The sequence below is a fragment of the Pempheris klunzingeri genome, chromosome 23 (assembly GCF_042242105.1).
Source record: "Pempheris klunzingeri isolate RE-2024b chromosome 23, fPemKlu1.hap1, whole genome shotgun sequence".
Classification (NCBI taxonomy): Eukaryota; Metazoa; Chordata; class Actinopteri; order Acropomatiformes; family Pempheridae; genus Pempheris; species Pempheris klunzingeri.
Window position 1 is genome coordinate 10,071,072 of NC_092034.1, and position 20,668 is coordinate 10,091,739.

General features: G+C 40.4%; 1 protein-coding gene across 9 annotated transcripts in view; it reads left to right on the forward strand.

Annotated features, from left to right (window-relative positions):
* Positions 1 to 20,668, forward strand: part of LOC139222766 (receptor-type tyrosine-protein phosphatase delta-like) — a 195,457-nt gene that overhangs the window by 102,991 nt on the left and 71,798 nt on the right. The gene's annotated exons all lie outside the window — the stretch shown is intronic.

Consider the following 20,668-nt stretch of genomic DNA (forward strand, 5'->3'; position numbering starts at 1 on the left):
TGAACCTCATTTGCATATTCACAGATTATGGATTTTTGTTTTATGAGGGAGGAGTAGTAGCATAATTTTTATATTTTTTAAATGAATTTCGGGGGGAGGAACCATATCTTACACATATATTCTTCTGAACACAGCATTTTTGTACATCCTAAAAAACTTATAGAGGAGACCTGTATAGATACTAAGTAAATTTACAAAGAAAAAGCATCACAGCTTGATTCTCCCCACGTCACACACACATATATTTCACAATGATACATCTCACCAAACTATCAAATGTTTTCAAGACCCTATTTTCCAAATACCTTTTTTTGCAGCAAAAACTATCATGTGAACCAGAAATGCTCAGGCCTCAGCCAAGAATCTCATGATCAGAAGTCATTGGAATTGAGTTACTTGACATCAGACACCTGCTCATTGATGTGTGACAACAGTTTTCAAACCTCATTGAGCTCTGGTCCTGCACCACAGCATCCCCCTCTCCCACCCTCTCTCTTTTTTTTTGAATCATTAGCCTCTGGAGTCACAGAGGGATGAATAAAAGTTTTATTGCTCCCTTTGCACTGACTGAAATCCCCTCAGTTCAGCTGAATATCTATGAATGAAGGGATCATTCACCCAAGGTCATATACAGCAGTCACGCAAAGTGAAATTGATGGGTGAGATTTTCAACTTTGTGCTTGAGAAATGTTCCCTGTTATCTGTTCAAATGTGTTTTATTTTTCTTCTCTGCCTCTCGTCACATATGTTTCACAGCGGGGAAGAGGCAAATGAAGGAATGTATTCTCCATTTATCCCCCGTTTTATGTGCAGCTCCAGGATTTATTGACACAATTTAATTAAGAGACCTTCCCAAAACAGCATTAACAGTCGATAAATGTTCCCATTGAGGAGACTTTTTAGTAGTTATCTTTTGAGAAACTCCCATCTTCCAATCTAGTGTGAATTTACATAACAGCATTTGATGAGTAAAAAAACACTATTGCCAAAACCTTCCCTCAGACAACTGTCTCGATAAAACTTCCACTCTTGTGTGTCCAGACATTCCACAGTCACATTTGAGCACAAATGTAACAGAGACCTGCACAAGTGCAGTCAGCAGCCCCCAAATCTTGACGCCTCTGTGCTCACCATCCCCCCTAAAATCCCCCATTCATTTCCTTCCTATAGCCGTCTGTCTGTGAGCAGCTGCTGCTACCCCATGCACTACTTAGACAGCTGTGCTGGGTCATCATTTCAAAGCCAAAACAAACCTATCATGAGGTAGCCACAGTGGCTGTCTGTTAATGACTTGGGGTGCTGTGTGGGAGTCAGGGAGGTCACAGGGACAAGGTACATGTTCTGTCTGCAAGGGTAGTAAGAGAGTGAGTGTTTGTCCATAGGCAGAACCACTTCAGGAAGTACATATTAGCCCTAGGATTTATATCTGCTCCATTCTTTTCCTGCACTGCCTGATCTCCCACATGCACGTGTTCATCCCCTTCTCAACTCCCCTCTATTGTTTTTCTCCCTAATCGCTCTCTTGCCAATTTTCTCCTCGTTTCTTATTTGGGTTTTTTCTGTCTACCGTTTTTACGCCTGCTTCTTTGTCTTCTCCGCACCTTCTCCCCTTGCTGTTTGGAAACAGTGCAATAGCCCCTTCCAGCGACTGAGAGGCTCTCTCTTTTCCTCTACTGTGCCACTGCACATCCATAACCAGCCCAGACACTGTGGTGCTCTCTCCTATTCCGTGGTGTGCTCCGAGAACCAAAAAGACCTCCACTCAATTTACCCTGCTCCAGACTAACCCGCAGCACTAAAAGTCCGGCTGCATTTCCAAAGGGAAAGCTGCCCTCTGTCGGTGCTCCATCCGTTTGGGTGTGAGCTAGCCTGAGGCTGTGGACACGGTGGAGGATATGAGACATGCGAGAGCAGAAAATGGCTGAGTCGGCCTGCTCAACAGATGGCACGATCTTCTGAGCCAGTCCTACTCGCCACCCCACACAATGGACACTGCAGCCCCCTCTCAAGAAAAGTGCCAATCAGGCCCCCAAATAAACACACACACAGTAACTGTGTTAATGGGAGTGCTACCAAATTTGTTCTTTCTGCGAATGTTTCCAAGTGGAGACCTGTGTGTTGGTGGGAAGAACATGATGGGATTTTAAAATGATCTTAGAGGATGGTGTAGCTATGTTTCTCTGTTTGGTCTGTTGGTTTGTTATTGTTTTGTCTTTGGCCTTCTCTCTCTGCTGCTCTGCTCATTTTCTCCTTCACCCTGTCCCCCTCGTTCTTCAAATGCAGCCCAATTAATTTGTGTGGCAAATTGGGCTTGGCAATAGCTTGAAAGAAGGGCATAATTGTCCCTGGTGAGCCAAGGGGACAGAGCGCGAGAGGGGAAGAGCAGGGAGGCAACAAACAATTCCTCTGTGTCTTTTGCTGAACAGTAATGTAAAAAGGAAGCGTCAGTGGATGAGAGGGGAGCTGGAAGCATTTAACATCTCCACCTGGGCAGGGATGAAAACTTCAGTGTGGGCATCCGCACTAAACAACATGGATTGCTACACAAGTTGGACACTGATATGAAGCACACAAACCTGGCTTAGAAGTGAGAATGTCTCTCAATCTGAGTAACTTTAACTACGGTAGACACACATATACTGATTAAGCTCCATTACCAGTAGTAGCTGAACTGAAATTGCTGACTTTTCCTCTCTCATTGATGAAGAAATTTATTGCAAAAGTAGGGTTTAAACAACAATGAAATTGAAAAATGAGATGAGCTACATCTGTATTGAAGACCAGCTTACAAACACCCACAGATTTTATGCACTGCACTACCCCATGCCGTGTTGGACCATGTCATACCCTAGGCTTAATGGTGTTTTAATTGATTCCTCCCATTGCTGGTGGAGGGCATGGTGAGTCCCAGTGAGCCAGCAAACTTCTTTTCAACACGTCAGATGAGTATTGACAGGCTCCTCGTGCCACTCTAAACATTAAGATGTTAACACCCAAACCTCATCTCTCTCACTCATGCTTATTTACACCCAACCACATTTACAGAAGCATGAACACACATGCACTCGCGCACAACATCCACAGGCATCAAATCCATGTGCAATCCTTTTGAGCCGGCAATCAAAGGCAAACCACATGGGACGAAAACAGCAAATCGTCTATCGATGTGGCGCTTCTTTTGAGCCACTGCACTGTGAAAAAAGATGGTGTATAATGGGGGGAAAATTACTCGAGCTTTAACGCAATAGCAACATAGAGATGGTCACATTTTCATGTTTGTTATTTGATTAAGTTTTTCTCTCCTATTACCCTGAGTTGAGATTGGACCCTCATAATGTTTTTGTGTGAGGAACCAGTTTCCCATATGTTCACAATAAGATATGTCCAAGCACGCTACATATTTATGATCCAAGAGCATCTACTGCTCTATGAGGAGTAATTTGTTTAGTAGTACTGCAGTTACTATCCAGAAGCATCTGCTAGTGTTACAGTAATTTCTAGTATTTTGTGGGTGGAAAGCAGATGATCATAACTATGATTTATAGTGGTATATCTACAGCATACAGAAAATCAGGGAGATGCTTGCACATGTTGATAATAATTGTGCACACACACAAAGAGACACACCATCTTTCCTATGAACATGAGAATGTTGTCTTACAATGCAATACAACATAAATGTTCATATAGCACATACACACACTCCCTAATAAGGATCACCTTGTAGCAAGTCCGAAAGCTAATGATACTCTATTCCCCAGATGACATCAGGCTGTAATATGTGTGTTTTATGCATGCCTGGCCTAATATGAATTATTGTAAAATAGTGTTGTATTTGCATATGAGCTTCCGGGCTGTACTGAAATTAGCATTTTTACAACAGCTCAAATTAAATCCCTCTGCTTAATTTGCCTGCATGCTAATTTGATTTAAATTGAGTCTATTCCATTCCCTTTTACACTCATACCCACACAGCACTAACATACAGACCACGCACATACACTAATTCAAGCACATACACACATATGAACGCACAGTATGTACCCTTAAGAGCTGCAGCCTACACCTCACCCCCACCCCCACCCCCTGGTACACATTGAATTAGACACACAAAAACCAAACACACAGCTTATGTATTTGTGTATCCACGTAGAATGACATTAAAGTAAGAGTAGAAAAGAACTCGTTGTGTTTTTCAACTTTAAATCACTGTAATTCCCCCAGTCTACCACCTCGTTCATCATTCTGCCGGACACTGCTCAAGTGGAAATCTCATTGTTGGCTCCACTCGTTCATTTCAAAACGTGTCTTAGTACAGTACATCTTTAAAAACAGCATCAACATCTACAAGAGGAGAGGGTACGCATCCTGTTCACACTTCAAATAAATGTGGTGAAAACACCTTCGCTGTGAGTGCCAGCACTTAATTACCATCTAGTTGTTTGGATGAAGACCTTGTGACAAGACTGGGAATCTGAGATAAAACAATGTTATCAGTGCCATGCAAGATGCCTCTTGCTTGCAGGTTGAACAAAATGAGTAACAAGTCATTATCATTTTCATTCGGCTGAAAATGCCTGTACCAACTCCTTGTCAACAATGTGCTGTGCAATTATGTTTAAAGGTTGTATCAGGCCCATTATTAACTCCATGAATGCCAATTTCTCTAGCAACTACACCCAAGTGTATTACGGCCTTTAGCCTCATCTATGGATTGCAGTCATTTTGACTTGCACTTAGACCACAGGATCTCACAAAAGCCAAGCAATTTTCACCGCACTCCAGACCCTCCCACTCTCAAGAAAAGCAGATAATCACATACAATATGGAGATGTTGCACAGGCTCCGATGCAGGTAATTAAAGGCTAGCCCCCAGGCGCTAATGCTATATCTAAGTGCACTTATGTCTCCAAGACACATTGACTTGAAAATGGTGGAGCAATTTAACCATGCTATACCATTCATGTCTCAGAGTGGAAATATTGACAGAACAAAAGCACCATAATCCAAATTGTAAATCCACTGGAGTAGCAATCAACAAACTCCCAGAAACCCTTTCTCCAAATCCATATATTTGAATTCCTCGACATGAAATGACTGGTTCTATCATACTGTGAAATTGTATGGATTTCAGTCAGTCTGGCACCTCCTTATCTGTCCTTGGAGCATTTAAGATGCCAAAAAAAAACACTACAAGACCATGTTAACGCAGTGCACCAGACAAGGTCTCTATACTTACACAGTCTCTTTCTCTCACACACACACCCTCACACAAAGGGTACCTTGTAGCATGCCTTTGAAGCTGGGATCAGCCGGTGAGCCGAGCACAATGCCAGCTGTTTTGCATCTGCTGGGCTTACACTTGGCATGATTCTGGCCTTGCTGGCATATGTACTAAATCTGATCACCCTTCATACGCTATGCCAGTGAACTGTATAACAATGCAGGTGTTTCATGACATTGCCCCAGTGACAGTGCAATTAATAGATTGATGCTGTAGCTGCAGTAATGGGATTACTGGACCAGTCAAGTCTGAAATACATCAGCCTCGCCTGCACAGATGATGTTTTACTGCAGTGTGCAGTCTGAACAATGACGAGCTTGAGTACATATTGTCTACACATGTAGTAATCTAAGACGGGGAAGTCATACTAAAACATAGACCGGAGAACGATAAGATGTCTGTATGCTCATAGTACAGTTCCAATAACAAAATTCATTTTCAACAGTTTAAATACAAAAATACAAGTCAAAATGGCACAGTGTTTATGGATCGCATTAATGACTGTATGTTCAAGATCAAAATATTCTGTAAGTGGTGAGTGCAGGTTTGCAATAATAACAGATTTATCTCCCAACTCTGGATTGACTCATTAAACACTTTCTGCATACAGGTGTCCCAGAGTAAATTGTCACTTTTTCAGGCTTGGCTAAAGCATGACTTCACCTGCTATACCTTCAGAGCTTATTAATTGGTTTTGCACAAGTAAAGCAGACCCATGATTACAGTTTCATCAAATATTAACACTGTGTGGTTACAAGACATATCTAAAGCACAAGGCATTTGTTAAGATATGAATCTAAGAACCAGACTGCATTTTGTGAACCATAAGTAAAACAGGTGCTATAGTAAGTCAATAGGTAGATGTGCAGTATGACAGAACCTGCATGGCACCAGGATTCATTTGTCATTCTATTAATGAATTGTTCTCTTAAAGATACTTAAAGAGCCACATGGATATTGCTGAGTGCATACCTTTGTGAGGGAGCAAAATCCTACCTCCCTGGGTATGGGTGTTTGGGGAGAGGGAATGTGTTTTTGTGCACTTTTATAAATACATAACAGTTCGCTCATAAAAGAGTTTTAGAATTATCAGCCTCAGAATTCCTGCATGTGTGTGTGTGTGTGCATGTGGTGGTGCATGTGAGCTTGTGTGGGTAACACCTGGCCCTAGGCTGGAGCTTTGGTCTCACTCCAGGGGTCCTGAGAGTGCGACACATTGCACTGATCGGGGCGCAGCACATTTGTGTGCCTGTGGGGTATGTTGAGATTCTGCGGTGGGGTTAATGGTCTAAACCATTCATCTCCATGGAGTGCCTCGGGCCAATCTCTCAGTCCCAGCCAGAAAGCTTACAACCCAACCTTCTTACCTACAGCACTCTCCAATGCTTGATGCCGATTGGGAATCTTTATGCCCTAAGCTCCTCTTGTCAAAGTTGATTTACATTCAGTGGAGTGATGGAGTGAGTGCTCAAAGTCTGACTTTGGAGAGCTGTCGTTCACACCTAATACTCTCTCACACACTACATCTGTCACTCTTTTGCCCCTCCGCTCTCTCACTTGTTTGTTTGCTTGCTCACTCATTAAGTGACTCTCTTGTGCACTTATTCACACATGACTTAGGCTCGCTCTCACTTTGGCTTCTCTACGCGACCAAATGAGTCATGCTATTTGAGAAGCTGAGATTTATAGTGACACACAGCTTTAGTGTGGTTTATTAGTTATGGCAAATGAGAGTGAAAGCCTCCATTGAGAGGCGAAAATGCTCTCACGCCACAGCCAGACCCAAAGGCTTTTCCAGTTGAAACTGAGCCAAGCCCTTGTTTCTAATGGTCCCCAAGGTTTCTAAGTGCCCATCCCATCACACCGTGAAAAATGGAATATGCATTCTCATACACACATGCATACAAACACAACTCATCAGAACATCCATGAACAGCCTGTTTAAAGCCTTCAGCTTTAATAGCCCCTTAGTGCCATCTTTTATATCATTCACTATTGTCCCATCAACTATTTAATTACCACAATCCCCTCCATCACTAGAGTCATGATGAAGGATATTTACAGTTAAGTGTAGATAATGTATGTATAACAGAGAGGTAAGGGTTACAGTGGATTCTCTGAATCATTAACTGTGAAGGCAAACACGCAGTCTAATATATTTCATCACAAACTTTTACCCCACAGAATGTCTGCGTCACGTTCCGGCTGTGGTCCGGTTCACAGCTGGAGACTCGATGATGTCAGGACTTATGCCGACATTGATATTTTTTAAGTGTACTTTCTAAATAAGATTTTGCCACCCTCCTCCCCATGCACCATTGGAGAGAAAAAAATAACGCATGATAAGGGTGTCCTGAAGAGATTCCGTTTCACTTCCTCAATCTCCTTCCTGCCGCTTCCTGGGTGCGACAGAAATTTCACCCCACATGATCTGTTGCCTCTCATTATACGGTGCAATTTAATTGTCGGTGCTTTTCCCCCATTGTGATTACTTAAGGAGAAATGTCCATGTGGTGGATAAGCTGCAGTTTTGCCATTAAGTCCCACTGGGACAGTCTTATTTGCGTCTTTGGCAAAATTATGCCAACTCCAGTGGGTGGAGAATGGGAACACCCAGGAGACATTAGTCAGTTAACATGTAGCAAAGTGCCACTGAAAGGCCTGGTTAAATATGACGAGATGAGATCCATGCTAACTGTTTGGCTGACTGCTGATACTGCTTTCATTCAGCACGAAATACAGGCTTGTCAAATCATTTATTTGCCTCAAAGTGCTGATAAAACTAAGTAAAATAATTTACGTGGCAATGTAATTTTGCACATGGTAGTGTGCATAACCCTGTATGCATATGCAAGGATATACATTTTATTGTACACACTCCCACACAAACACCTGATATGTACACATTCTTCAGGCATACAGTATGTTTTTATATGCTTGATAGTCTGAGCAGTGTACATGTATAAAAATAGTATGCTCCACACAAATACAGTACTGGACACCTAATGGAACCAAGAGATGGACAATATGGCATATCAGTAATAATATGCTTTCATTCTCCATTACTGCCAAAGAGCACCACTGATCAGATGGTCTGGAAAATCCACTTTGACCTACGCTAAAAATAACCATATCCTCTGATGTCTGCCTCAGTAATGGGCTGTATGCACCATATACAAATGACAACTTTGTTTTCAGACAAGACAGTCTCAATATTTGGTAAGACACCTAAAAGACTAAATACATTAATACAAATCAAGTATAGGTAAGGGGGAGGAGTCAGTTTGACTAACAACCAATATGTACATTGTCAAAGACATGGGATCTAAAAATACCATGGAGCTCTGAGAGATTAGACGTAGGTAGATAGAAAAGAAAGCAAAAGATGGGAGAGAAAGAGCTTAGACAGAGATTAACTAAAAGAATGTATGGATTGACTTTCAAAGGCATTTGAACTAGATGAGGTGATAGGAATCAAGGAAAGGGAAAGTTAATACAAGTTACAGGGATTTCTTCACTACTTAGTCACAACTCTGTTTTTTGCATAGCTCAAAGATAATTTCCAAAAAGTAATCCTGCAGTCTACAACTTTAATCCTACAGATATGATTAGGTTCTTGACATCTTATTAAATTATCTTAACCGTTTTTTAAGGATCTGAAATTTGGAAACGAAAGTCAAAGGTAAACAGATTAAAGATATTGAATTTTGGATTGAATGTCACATTTTGATCTTATTTCAAGTTTCTTGTGACACAATGAAAAAAAATTACTACTGTCTAGAAAGTCACAGTCATTAAAGTTAACTTCAACCAATGTCTATCAACGCTGGGAGTCAACATTTCAAGGCTACATGAATTAAGTGTGTTTTTATTGGTGTGCACAGTGCCACTTTGGCTTGTGGTATTATTATTATTATTATTATTATACCTAATGGAAACTGAAGCACCATGGGGGAAAAATGAAAGAATAATGCAGCTTTATAATGTGTGCTGGGTATGAAAAAGTGAGCTGAAAATACAATCTTATGTTAAAATCATAATCCATTGCAATAGATAGTAAGGCAATAAGCTGTGAAAATAACCCAGGTCTGGGCAACTTAGTAGTAATCAATTGGTTGCATAGTGACTAAAACGATTCATGGATGGAGACGTGAGTCACAATAATAGCAAACAAAAAAGCAAAACAGAACCATGAGAGGGTATTCTTATCTCAAGATGACTGCTATCTCGTGGAAGACAGCCACTTTTGTTTTGCCATGCCTCATTGTGTGGAGTCTTTGAAATCCACAAGGGCCTGTTACACAGCATTCATTTTGTTTCATCACTAGCACAAAGGCTTGACTGACATTATTTGAGATAGTTTGTTTCAGGTACAATGAGAGTAATTATTCAGGCTGCATTGAGAACAGGGATAGTACCAACAGAAAGTAAGCAATATTATTGGCAATGATGGAATATTACAGCAATTTGTTAATAAAAGCTGCACAAATAACTGCATATTTTTTCTGATTCATAGTCCCAATTCATCAATATGTCACTCCTGTATCATGTAGTGGCTTTTTGGGCTTTGGTAGTAAATGTCTCTTTCATATATCTGGTCAAGGTTCCTTGTTGTAACTTTAGTAAAACTGGAGAAAAACATTTTGGGTTTGAGTCAGTTAATAGGCAAAAATCGTCAAAGTGATCAGACCGTGGCATGAAAACTTGTAGACCCCCTAAGGCGCTCTTGTGTCCTCCGAAAATCTAGCCAAAAACTGCACGAGAGAGGAAAATTTTTCAACTTAGACATGACCAGTTTTTTTTTTCCTTTTTCTGACATATTCAGGTACGGTAGAGCCCGTTTCAATCACTGAAAGAAGCTGTACAGCATGCCCTTGGTCATGCATGCAGAGAAGCACGTTCCTGTTTACTGCAGCCCTGCTGCTGTTCCCAGCTGCCCCTTTCTTTTTTCTTGACTCTTGCCTTCTCAGAAGGCAGATCTATCCACCCGGTCACTGCTCTACATCTGTACAAGATCTAGAAATATTGATTAGGTGATAATTAAATTGTCCATCCCAGCTTGATATGGATTAATAATTGCCCACTAATGCCCTCCTGACATTTTGTTGTATTGACTCGATACTGTTTGCAGCAGTGCGCCGATAATTATGACGCTTGGCATTCTTCATTTTGTCCCTAATGAGACCAATCAGAGCTGGCTCGACTTTTGCCTAAGAATTAGAAAGGAGTGAGACGGGAGGATAGATTTTCTCTTAGGAGCCATTATTCAATGCTTTGGGCCCTATCACAGAGATATTTCCTTGTCGTACAAGAGCACCTCTTTTCTTACATTACTCATTTCTTGATGTTTAATTAGTGTTTTGTCAGAATAAGGTTAAACTGACATACTATGTTGGTCTGGATCACATGAAGAGGACATTGTTGGACAAACAACAGCACCAGTACTATAAATACTAAGATGAGAAGGTGGTATGGGCAACGCGCCACATCACTGCTTCAACTTCCTCACTGCCATCTGTGAGTGTTCCTCCTCTGGCATTCTCACAAAGGCCTTTTGTGCATTCTTCGCCTTTGTCCCTGTTTGCTAGGTTTAATTAGGTTATTTACTTGAGCCTCACCTCCCAGTGTTTCATTATAGTGGGCATTGCAGATAGGGCTTCACACGGGGCAGGGGCAGATAAAAAGTTAGGACAAAAGATGATAAATGTCGCAAGTGGGGACCGGAATGCAATCTGGCCGCCACGATGCAGAGATGCTCTAATGGCTTCCCAGCAAGGAAGGGGGAAGGCACTGTCGAGATGGCAACGTGATAAATGGTTCCGGGATGGCTGTAAGGACTGTAGGCAAGACAAAGAAAAAGAAAAGAGTCATGGAAGGAGGAAAAAAACGAAGATGACCACAAAATGGAATCTAATTAATCTGGACTTGGTTCCCCCTCCTGACAAATTCAGTGCAGAAGAAGAAGGGGACGGGAAATTGTTTTTTAGGGACGTGTTCAGCCCCCCTTCCCTCCCCACCATTCCACTTTCCTCCCAGGTTGAAAAGGCAAAGGGACGTATGGGTTCTGACAATGCCTCTGCACCTGTGGAATGATTAATGACAGTGGACTAGCCTTACATGCTGCAGAGTGAAAATTTTAGCTCCAAAAACACACCAAGGAGAACTCTGCTACAACTATGATATATTTACCAGTACATTCCACAAATGTAGGTTTTAGGGTAACTTTTAGTAAAATATTGTTGATATCATTAGAATATAATGCAGATTTTACTATGTAAAATTTACAAATGGTTTATCAATGGTAATGTGTACCACTACCATAGAATTCATGTAAATTATATATATATATATATATCTAAAAATGTAATACACAAAATGGTATAGACTATGTACTGTCTACATTTCTAAATGACTTATTCAAGCAATTAAGTGATAGTGATAAGTGATATAAATAATGTATTTGAATTCTATCCATTATGATTCAGATAACTGGCATTTCAAGCTATTACAAAAGCAGTAACAGACTATTACTTATGGTCTTTGCACCTTAACAAACTGCCTCCATCAGTTTGACCCTTTACAAGATGAGAAATGAGTCACTTTGTGTCTTCTTTATGTACTTAAGCGTAGTAGATTTCATAGAATATTCATGAAGTCAACAATCATGCCGAGTCAGTGCGCCGGCTTACTATTTAACCTTTAATCTATGTGAGAAAGCAGATGAAGTCATTATTTACTGAAGACCACGGTACCTTGTGGCATTTTGTAACAATGTCATTGTCTCTACTCTCTGCCCCCCTCCCAGTTTCACTACTCCACATTAAAAGCTAATAGCCCCAGCCATTGCTCACAGTTGTGTTTTTAGAATAAGACTAAACGACAGTGAAATTGTAGAAACATAGGTCCTTATGCTTTTACTGGGAAATTTTCTGTCCCCCAACTAGCTGATTTATGATCAGAATGACACTCTGCCTTCTCAAATACACAAGCACATTGCCTAGACACACAATTAAATATATTGTCTGTACAGTATTTCTATTCACATGGTTATGTACATAAACGTAATGCACACAAAAACTGCACACGTTCACTCACCCAGTGGACTAGAGCCCATTACTGCAGGCAAACATTTGCACTTGAGGCCAGCGCCTTTGTGTACCCTTTCACTTTGTCAACTAAGGCTCAGTTTGGCAAAGGGTGAAAAGGACTAAGAAGAGAAGCGAAACTAACTCCATCAGTCTAAAGGCCACATCTCCGGTCCCCAACAGTCCTGTACCCTAAGGAGGCTCCTCGTCTTTGGAAATCTGCCCTTTTTTCACCCTGCCTCCAAGAAAACATGACACAATATTCCATTAAATCAGCCAACCAAACACAGTTGGAAAAATATAATATACAAGAAAATATAATGTACGAGAAGCATTTTTATGTACTTCATTACAACCATGAATTCTCTGAAGTTAAAATGTCCTCTGAGTAAATATTACTATGTTACATTTTTTAATGTGCATGCTTGAGAGGGGGTGGGGTATACGATGCTACTAATTAAAGAATATCTTTAGGCTATAAAACAAATTGCCTTCATTGCCAGTGTATACACTAGTGGAACAACATCAAGCCAGCAAATACAATAAATTCCATTTCTATACACGGCACATTGCAGCTTGTGCACACAACTGATTAGCATTTATAGATATGAAACAGCCTCCTCAGTGTAGCCTCATTACAATTAACCAGAAAGGAGACGATTTAACAAAAATGACCAACAATTACTCAAAAGTCTATGGATGCCACATTGGGAGCAACAAGCATTATTAAGCTTCTTACATTAAATAAGAATTGCTTTATCAGCAGAATAAATCATCCCCACACGTCTGGGTGTGAGCCACTGACACTCGGCCTATGAACATACACAGTCACCGTGTGTCTTCTCTAGAGTGTCAGCTCCTTCTCTGCTGCAGTTGCTGATTTGGCTAAGTACAAGTGAAATTACTGATGTTTACAAATACTAAAAAAAAAAAGACTGTTACAGTAACGATAGTAAATGTAATTTTTTACTTCCATCCCTGCCAAAGTCATGTATTACACCGCATAGATCATGTTCATTTTCATAACCTCCAATATGAAGCAAACATTTCCAAGGTTAAAGCACTTGTATTTTTTATTCAATGAAAAATTGAGCCTATTTTGATTGTATTATGTGTACAGCAGTGTGATACTATGGTACATTTCCTTTTCTTACAGTTTGATGAATTTTAATGAGAAAGAATTCACCTTAAAAATGTGGCTCAAAAGCAGTGTCTAGTAACACCCACACATTGTAAACAGACAGTCACATGCACACACAGAGTCATCCTCTTTACACTTCTACTCATCTCCTGATGAATCACCCCCACATCCACACACATCAAGAAGGAGCCTTTCAAAAGTGATCTGAAGCACTTAATTTCACTGGATTATTTTAATTATGTCCCCAGAGGGTTGTTGTTTTTTGGCTCCTGGGGTGACATTGCACTGTTTGCTTCCAAGGGAGAACACCCATCCGCCAGTCTGACCCTGATACCACCCGCCCTCATTTGTTTCCCATCTGTAGCTCTTCAAAGACTCAAAGACATAACCCCACACACACACACACACACACACACACACACACACACACACACACACACACACACACACACACACACACACACACACACACACACACACACACACACACACACACACACACACACACACACACACACACACGAGCTGAGCTGTTTTCTTCAGGGGTTCGCAATTAAGAATTCAAAGATCTCAACTTTACTGCACGTGGCTCAGTTGGAGACATACTATGTAGCTGACAAAAACAACCCACGAATGCACAGCTTATGTGTTTCCCTGCAGTATTTCATACTCATCTAATATAAAGCAAACTAATTAAAAGTGTAATAAAAAGAGCAACATTAGTAATGACAATAGTAATTTCAGTTTAATTAATTTGGACAATTATATGGTATTTTAGCAGCTTAGAGGCAATATTTTGACCACAGAAAATATTAAAATTCTTAATTATTGCTTTTATGAAACTTTTGATAAAATCAAAAAACTTGACAAATTAAACTGGGAAATTGTAGCATTATACGCATATACTCTACATGCCATGTAAGAAAGGAAGCTAATGTACTGCTTCAGTCATCAAACACAAACAATGACTGTATCTGCGCCTATTTAAAGCCATTTACAGCTAGCAGCAAGTATAGTGTCAAAACTATGTAATACTGTTCTTACAGTTATTCACTTCCACCAAATAGGTGTGTGTCACTGTGTGTTTTCAGAATGTTCTTATCCAACTGTATTCGGACCGAGAGCACTTGTTGTTGGCTTCAGAAAGGAAAAGGTGTTTTTTTCCTCAAAAACCTTTTGATTAACACCATTTTTTCTTTGTCTCTTTCATATGCAATATTCTTCCTTCAGTGCTGCATAAAATTAGTAGCCTGTGAAAGGTCACTTTGGTCCTTGAGTGACTGTTTGTGGAGCCTCCCTTGCATATTCTTTGTCCCAGTGGTTTTTGGTTTGAGGATAGCCATGACTACAGCTGGATACAGAGAACAATGTTTGTTGCTCTTTTCCAGTTTTAGAAAATCTGCATTTTACTTGTAGTTCCATATTTTTACATTGTTATATTTATTCTCTGCAGATTAGTAAAATCTTCCCTGAACTCTTGAATGTGAAAGCTCGTAGAACATGATGGTCACAGTAGACATGGGAACATTAGAATTAAAAGCTTACTTATTTTTCCCAGAAAAGCTTGGTTTTAGGTATAAGCTGGTTTGCTAAACTCAGGAACACTCACAGGATATCTGAGCTGCTGAAAGGAAGCCAGTTGTCATCTAGCAGGATTGCTGGAGAATGAGCTAGTTTGCCTGTAAGCACCTGAGAAAACACAGTGCAGGGAATGTGTCACCTCTTATGGCCTGACAACTGGCATCCATCAGAAATGACTTGGCACTACTTATCCATAAAATTAGAGTCTGTTTAAATACACAATGTCGAATCCCTGGAATGATTTGCTACACAATCCATCTCTGCTCCTACGGAGACAAATATGAGGAAAGCTTTTCCGCTCTGTGGTTGAGGGCAAAGACAATTATGTGAAGTTTATGCTGTAAAGAAACAGGACAGGCCCAGCATAGTGTAATTCTCTCCTGAATAGAGCCAGTCAAATATGTTGCTTATTTGATTTTCCATTCCACTTTTCCCATCCATATCTTTTGATTTCTGCTCCATGTAGTGGAAAGCCACCAGCTTTGCAGATTGTCATCTGTGCATGCTGTCATGATGTTTTTTTCATATCAATTCACATACAATGTACATCACATGTGTGGAAGCATCAGAGTCATACACAGTCATGTTTCTTATTATCTACACGATATTACATTGGCATTAAGCAGACATGGCCAAAGACTGTTTATCACTTTTGCCATTTTTAACATCTTTTCAAGTCTGTGCAGCCCCAGCATGATAACTATTGGCCATTTTGCTGCAGCACTGCCATTTAATGAATCGTTCCATTGCCTTGTGGATAACAGAATGAACGAATGGCTTTCTGTGTTAGTGGCTGCCACTGCCTATCCTATCAGATAATTAACTTTTTGCAAATAGACTGCGCTGACTACCAAACAGAGTAAGCTTGCACAATTAGAATTACTTATCTATGTTCTCTCTTTTTTCCAGACGTTGGAGGAAAAACAAACAAAGACAAACAAATCTAAATTTCATACTTCTTGCTTGACTGTTTTTTCCTCAAATGGTCACACACGAATTGGCCCCAGATTTGTGTATTCACACACAAATGAACAAGTAATGAATGAGGGGAGATGAAAATGAAGTCTTATTGAAACCGAAGCCTCTGTATTATTTTGCATCTGCGTTTGACAACCTCAGCCCAGATGTTCACAATTTCCAGCAGGAGGATCTAGTGTTTTCCACCTCCACCCCCCTCCTCTTAAGCCTTTTTTTCTCCACTGGCGGATGGTCGTACGCCGACAGTGGCGCAATTCAATATTTATATGTTTCCTTCTGTTTGGTTTCCACCACAAAGGGAGGTGGGCTTTCATGTGTCTGATTCACAGCAGCGATTCAGTTCCAGCTTTTAAAGCGTTGGGGGCCGTTTGAACAAAGCCATCTGTTTGAGTGGGCCGTTTTATTAAGTGACAAACTGGATCCCTCTACCTCGCTAATGTGTCCTGTGGGAGATGGTGGTAGCTTGTGTGCGTGTGTGTGTGTGTGTCTGCGTGCGTATGTATGTATGTGTGTCTGGTAAAGAGACAGACACAGGAAGAGAGAGAGAGAGAGACAGAGAGGGTACAACATTTCCTCTGCAAACATTGTAATATACCACATTTAAGACTACATCGCTGATGTAGCTGTCATTGCAGAACTGGAGGGTTTCTGGCTTTATGAATCTACAATGATAATTGAATAAGGGAGCCTTTCAGTTTCCATCCTACCCCATGAAACAAGCTAAGAAGCTCAGCGGTGTTCCATAAATAACCATTTATATTTATTTAATGGAACCTTCCAGAATTTTCATTTGTCCCACACCACCCAATTTATTAATGTTGTTCTCCTATTTGCAATGTTCGCTCCATTGAGTGAGATTATTCTAACATCCATGAGAGTGTGTGTGTGTATGTGCATGTGTGTACATGTGCATGATAGGTTGAGCACCTCTGGAGCCTTTTCTCTCTTCCCCCATCTTGTCAGAGAATCTGTCAGTGCACTGGATGTGGGACAAGAGCATTAGCCATTCTTTTTGAAGCTGTTGCTGTTGTCTGTGCAAAAGTGCCCTAACTCCTGCAGAGCTATAGCCAGAAGCTCAGACCTTGCATAGCAGTGCCACTGAGCATGAGTAATACACACTTAGTGGGGTTAAGAAAGTCCCAATGGAATATGATTTTTGCAACCTTCGTCACTGGGCTGAATATTTTGCAAGGAGAATATGCGGGTAAGATGTGCATTACAGTGCATGCTGTAGTTTTCCTGCTTTGGAAAATGTGTTGTAAGTGATGATATGTATTTATTTATTCACGGGAGACTCTCTGCAGCTTATGAGCCAAATAAGAGACTCTGACCCTATCACAAAATGGACCTGCAGCCCTAGTATCTATATGCAGTCTCAATATTAATGTGTCATTAAGCTGCATTCTTGTATATTCGATTGAATTAGTTTTACATAATGACTTATGAATTTTGCTTAGAGAGCACATTTAAGCAGTTTGGGGGGAAGGGGGGTGTAGGAGAAGGCTTGTATTATGAACTTCATTATGTGTGACAAGCAGCACAATATTGATGGAGGAGCGGGTCCCCATCATTGCACTGCATTAAAACCTCTGCAGTGAATTAATGTACTATTCCTGATCCAGTAATTAACAATCATTCGGGGGCCATATCCCTTTTCAAGTAATCACTAATTGCAATAAGAATTTCAGTTTCCATTTAAAGCAAGATTACCGATGAGCATGCAATGCAAATCAGCCAACAGTTCTAATTAAGCTCCTATTTCTTTTCTTTCTTTCTGCCTAGACCCTTTGTGAGCACATACAATGTGGAGTTTGTTTCCTCTGCATTACAAAAGACAAATTTTTATCATAATGCTGCAGATAGAGAGCTGTGTAGTGCCCCAAGAAAATGGTTTGTGTGTGTTTGTTCCATTGATTAGTATGTGTGGTTTATCTTCCCTCTCTTTTTTCACTTTTTTCTAGCATTGTTTATCTCTGTGTTCATGTGTCTGCATTACTACAGTATGTTTTCCATTTGGCGTGGGGTGAGATGTTTCTGAACACAGTATAGACAGATAATTAATCCATAGAGAGGGTGTTGATTTATACAACACACATATGCAGCAGCATTCTCAATCAACAACAAATTCACCCCATTGCACCTTTCTTTATGTGAATTCTATGAAAATGATATTGCTGCAATGGACTTTGCATGACAATGCTTAAAGGATTACATTAAGTGAAATGTCCTGAGTATGTACACTACATGCGCCACTTTTAACCTCTCCCAACATTAGTCATCCCTGTCAGTCTAATGTGCACCACTAGCTGTCATTGTGACAATTCATCAATATCGCAGAACTGAAATGCTGCGGCTTAAAGATGTCGAATGAGGTTAATGGCATCTTTAAATGCTCCTTTCTTCCAACCGTATGTCCAAATGGAGCAGGGTATTTGCAGACTGCCACCCAATGTGTTAGGATTAATTATCGCCCTCCACAACCCCACCTCACCCTGCAAGTTAAAGATTCAGTGAGGAAATGGCCCCTTTCATGCAAATGAAATTGAATATGTCAGTCAGTATAATTGTGAAAACCGAGCCGTCTTGGACTGGTGTCTGTGCCGAATAGAGGTTCCAACTGAAAGTGGGTTTATTAATGTTCTTCTCTCCACTCTTTGATTCATGCTCTTTAATGGCCTGGCATATCAAACTTTAGTCTATGGCGGAATCCTTATGACTTGAAATGTTTTGGCCGTTATGAATGAAACCCAGACTCTGATCTATTTGAGAACAGTATTTAAATGCAATGTTTGGCTGTGAGTTAATCCAATATCAAACAAACTTGTAATAAATGCAGATCCGCAAGACGATCTGAATCCAACTATCTGCTAAGTTCAGCATGACGAGAGAAAAATGTAATATCATTGGCGCCAGTCCTCAGTTACACAGTCCACTCAAAATATTCTAGTCCTGCAACAGGTACTTAAAGTTCACCCAACAGTCCACAGCAGACGCCCTGTATTCACTGCTGGACCCAACAAATACCAAAACAGGGAATTCAATATGTTGAAGGTCAATTAAGTTATACTATCTTTTAAAAAGCTTTACTTCCTGTATCATTGCTTTATGTTCTGCTCTGTTTACATTTTGTTTAGTGACCATTTATCCCTATTTTTTCCCCAACTTTCAATTAGTTTTCAATTAAGAAATCCATTTGGTATTTGGTTATGGGGTTTGTATTAACCGGGTAGAAAAAAATCATAACATTTTCTGGGCCTACCTTTCGTTCGACATTCAGCAATGACATTATGTCATTGGTGCTGCCTGTCTTCTGTTCTGACCACAGTATGGTGGAGCTTGTTTGCTAAAGATCGTTTCCCACTTCCTGCTATAAGTCTGATATTAGATTTAGATTTGTACACCAACATATTACATACAGGAGATTATTCCTTTTTAAATAAGTTATGTAAACACAACTACGAGACCTTAGACATTTACTTTTTTCTTTTCTGGAAATGTATTCAAAATGACAACACACAATGAATTGATTATGGCCTGGATCCCTGTATATACTTATTCTGCAAGTTAACAATTCTAGTAAACTGTGGGATGCACAAGGGGTTGAGCACTGCCATTTCTGTGAGATTCAACAGGAAAACATTTAGCCTAAACTAAAATGGGGGAAAATTATATACTTGTCATGAAACAGTCTGCCCCCTCAGCCCTGTGGACATGGGTGTTCTTCAGAACAGTAAAGACTTTCCTCACCCACCAAATTATTAACATGGCATCGATCCATGAAAAATAGAGCAAGGGAGTGTTATAAAGAGCTTCTTCCTTTCCAGTGGCAGCAAATATGAACAAGGTTACATAATGACCTCCTAGGAGAGAAGGCACAGGCCCATGTCACTAACCTTTTAGCTTGTGACAGGCTTTACACTTCTCATTTGTTTGCCGGCGACGGCTTAGCACTGGATTAACAGGTGCCTAGCCACGGTATTAATTCACGTGGATCATGGTTACCTCTCAAAGGAGATGCCAACATGCAGCAGAGGTAACATGAGCTTTGCCTGGATGGCAGTTGTTTCAATTCATTTTCTAATATTAAAGGGTTCTGCCTTTAATATTAGAAAATGAACAAAACTATGTCCAATGATATTCCATCAAAATTACTTTTTCTTAAAATTAACATGATTACAGGAAAACATTTGGGCGATAAATCTTTCCACCCTCTAATTAGAGAAGCTTTTGTGTTGTAATGGATGCTGTAATTTCCCAATATGATCATTGACAAATCAGGGTTCCGTGGTAAAAGGTGTTCTTTGCAGTGCATGAGTTTCCAAAAAGTTTGTTCACAGACCATATCTTTTTGGTTGCTGTCATGGTGCTAGTCGTGGCATTGTTCAGAGAAAACCGAGGTTTCAATCAGCCTCTGCCTACCTGAAGCCATACGAGGAGTCTACCAAAATGGATGTTTGTCAGCGGCAGACCTAAAATGGGGGTATGATGGTGATATCTGCGACCATGTCTGTGAAAACACCATTACCTCCATGTCACGCCTCAATCACTCCCCATTGTGCGATGACTCTCCCCCCACCCTCTTCCCTTCACCTCCAGTGC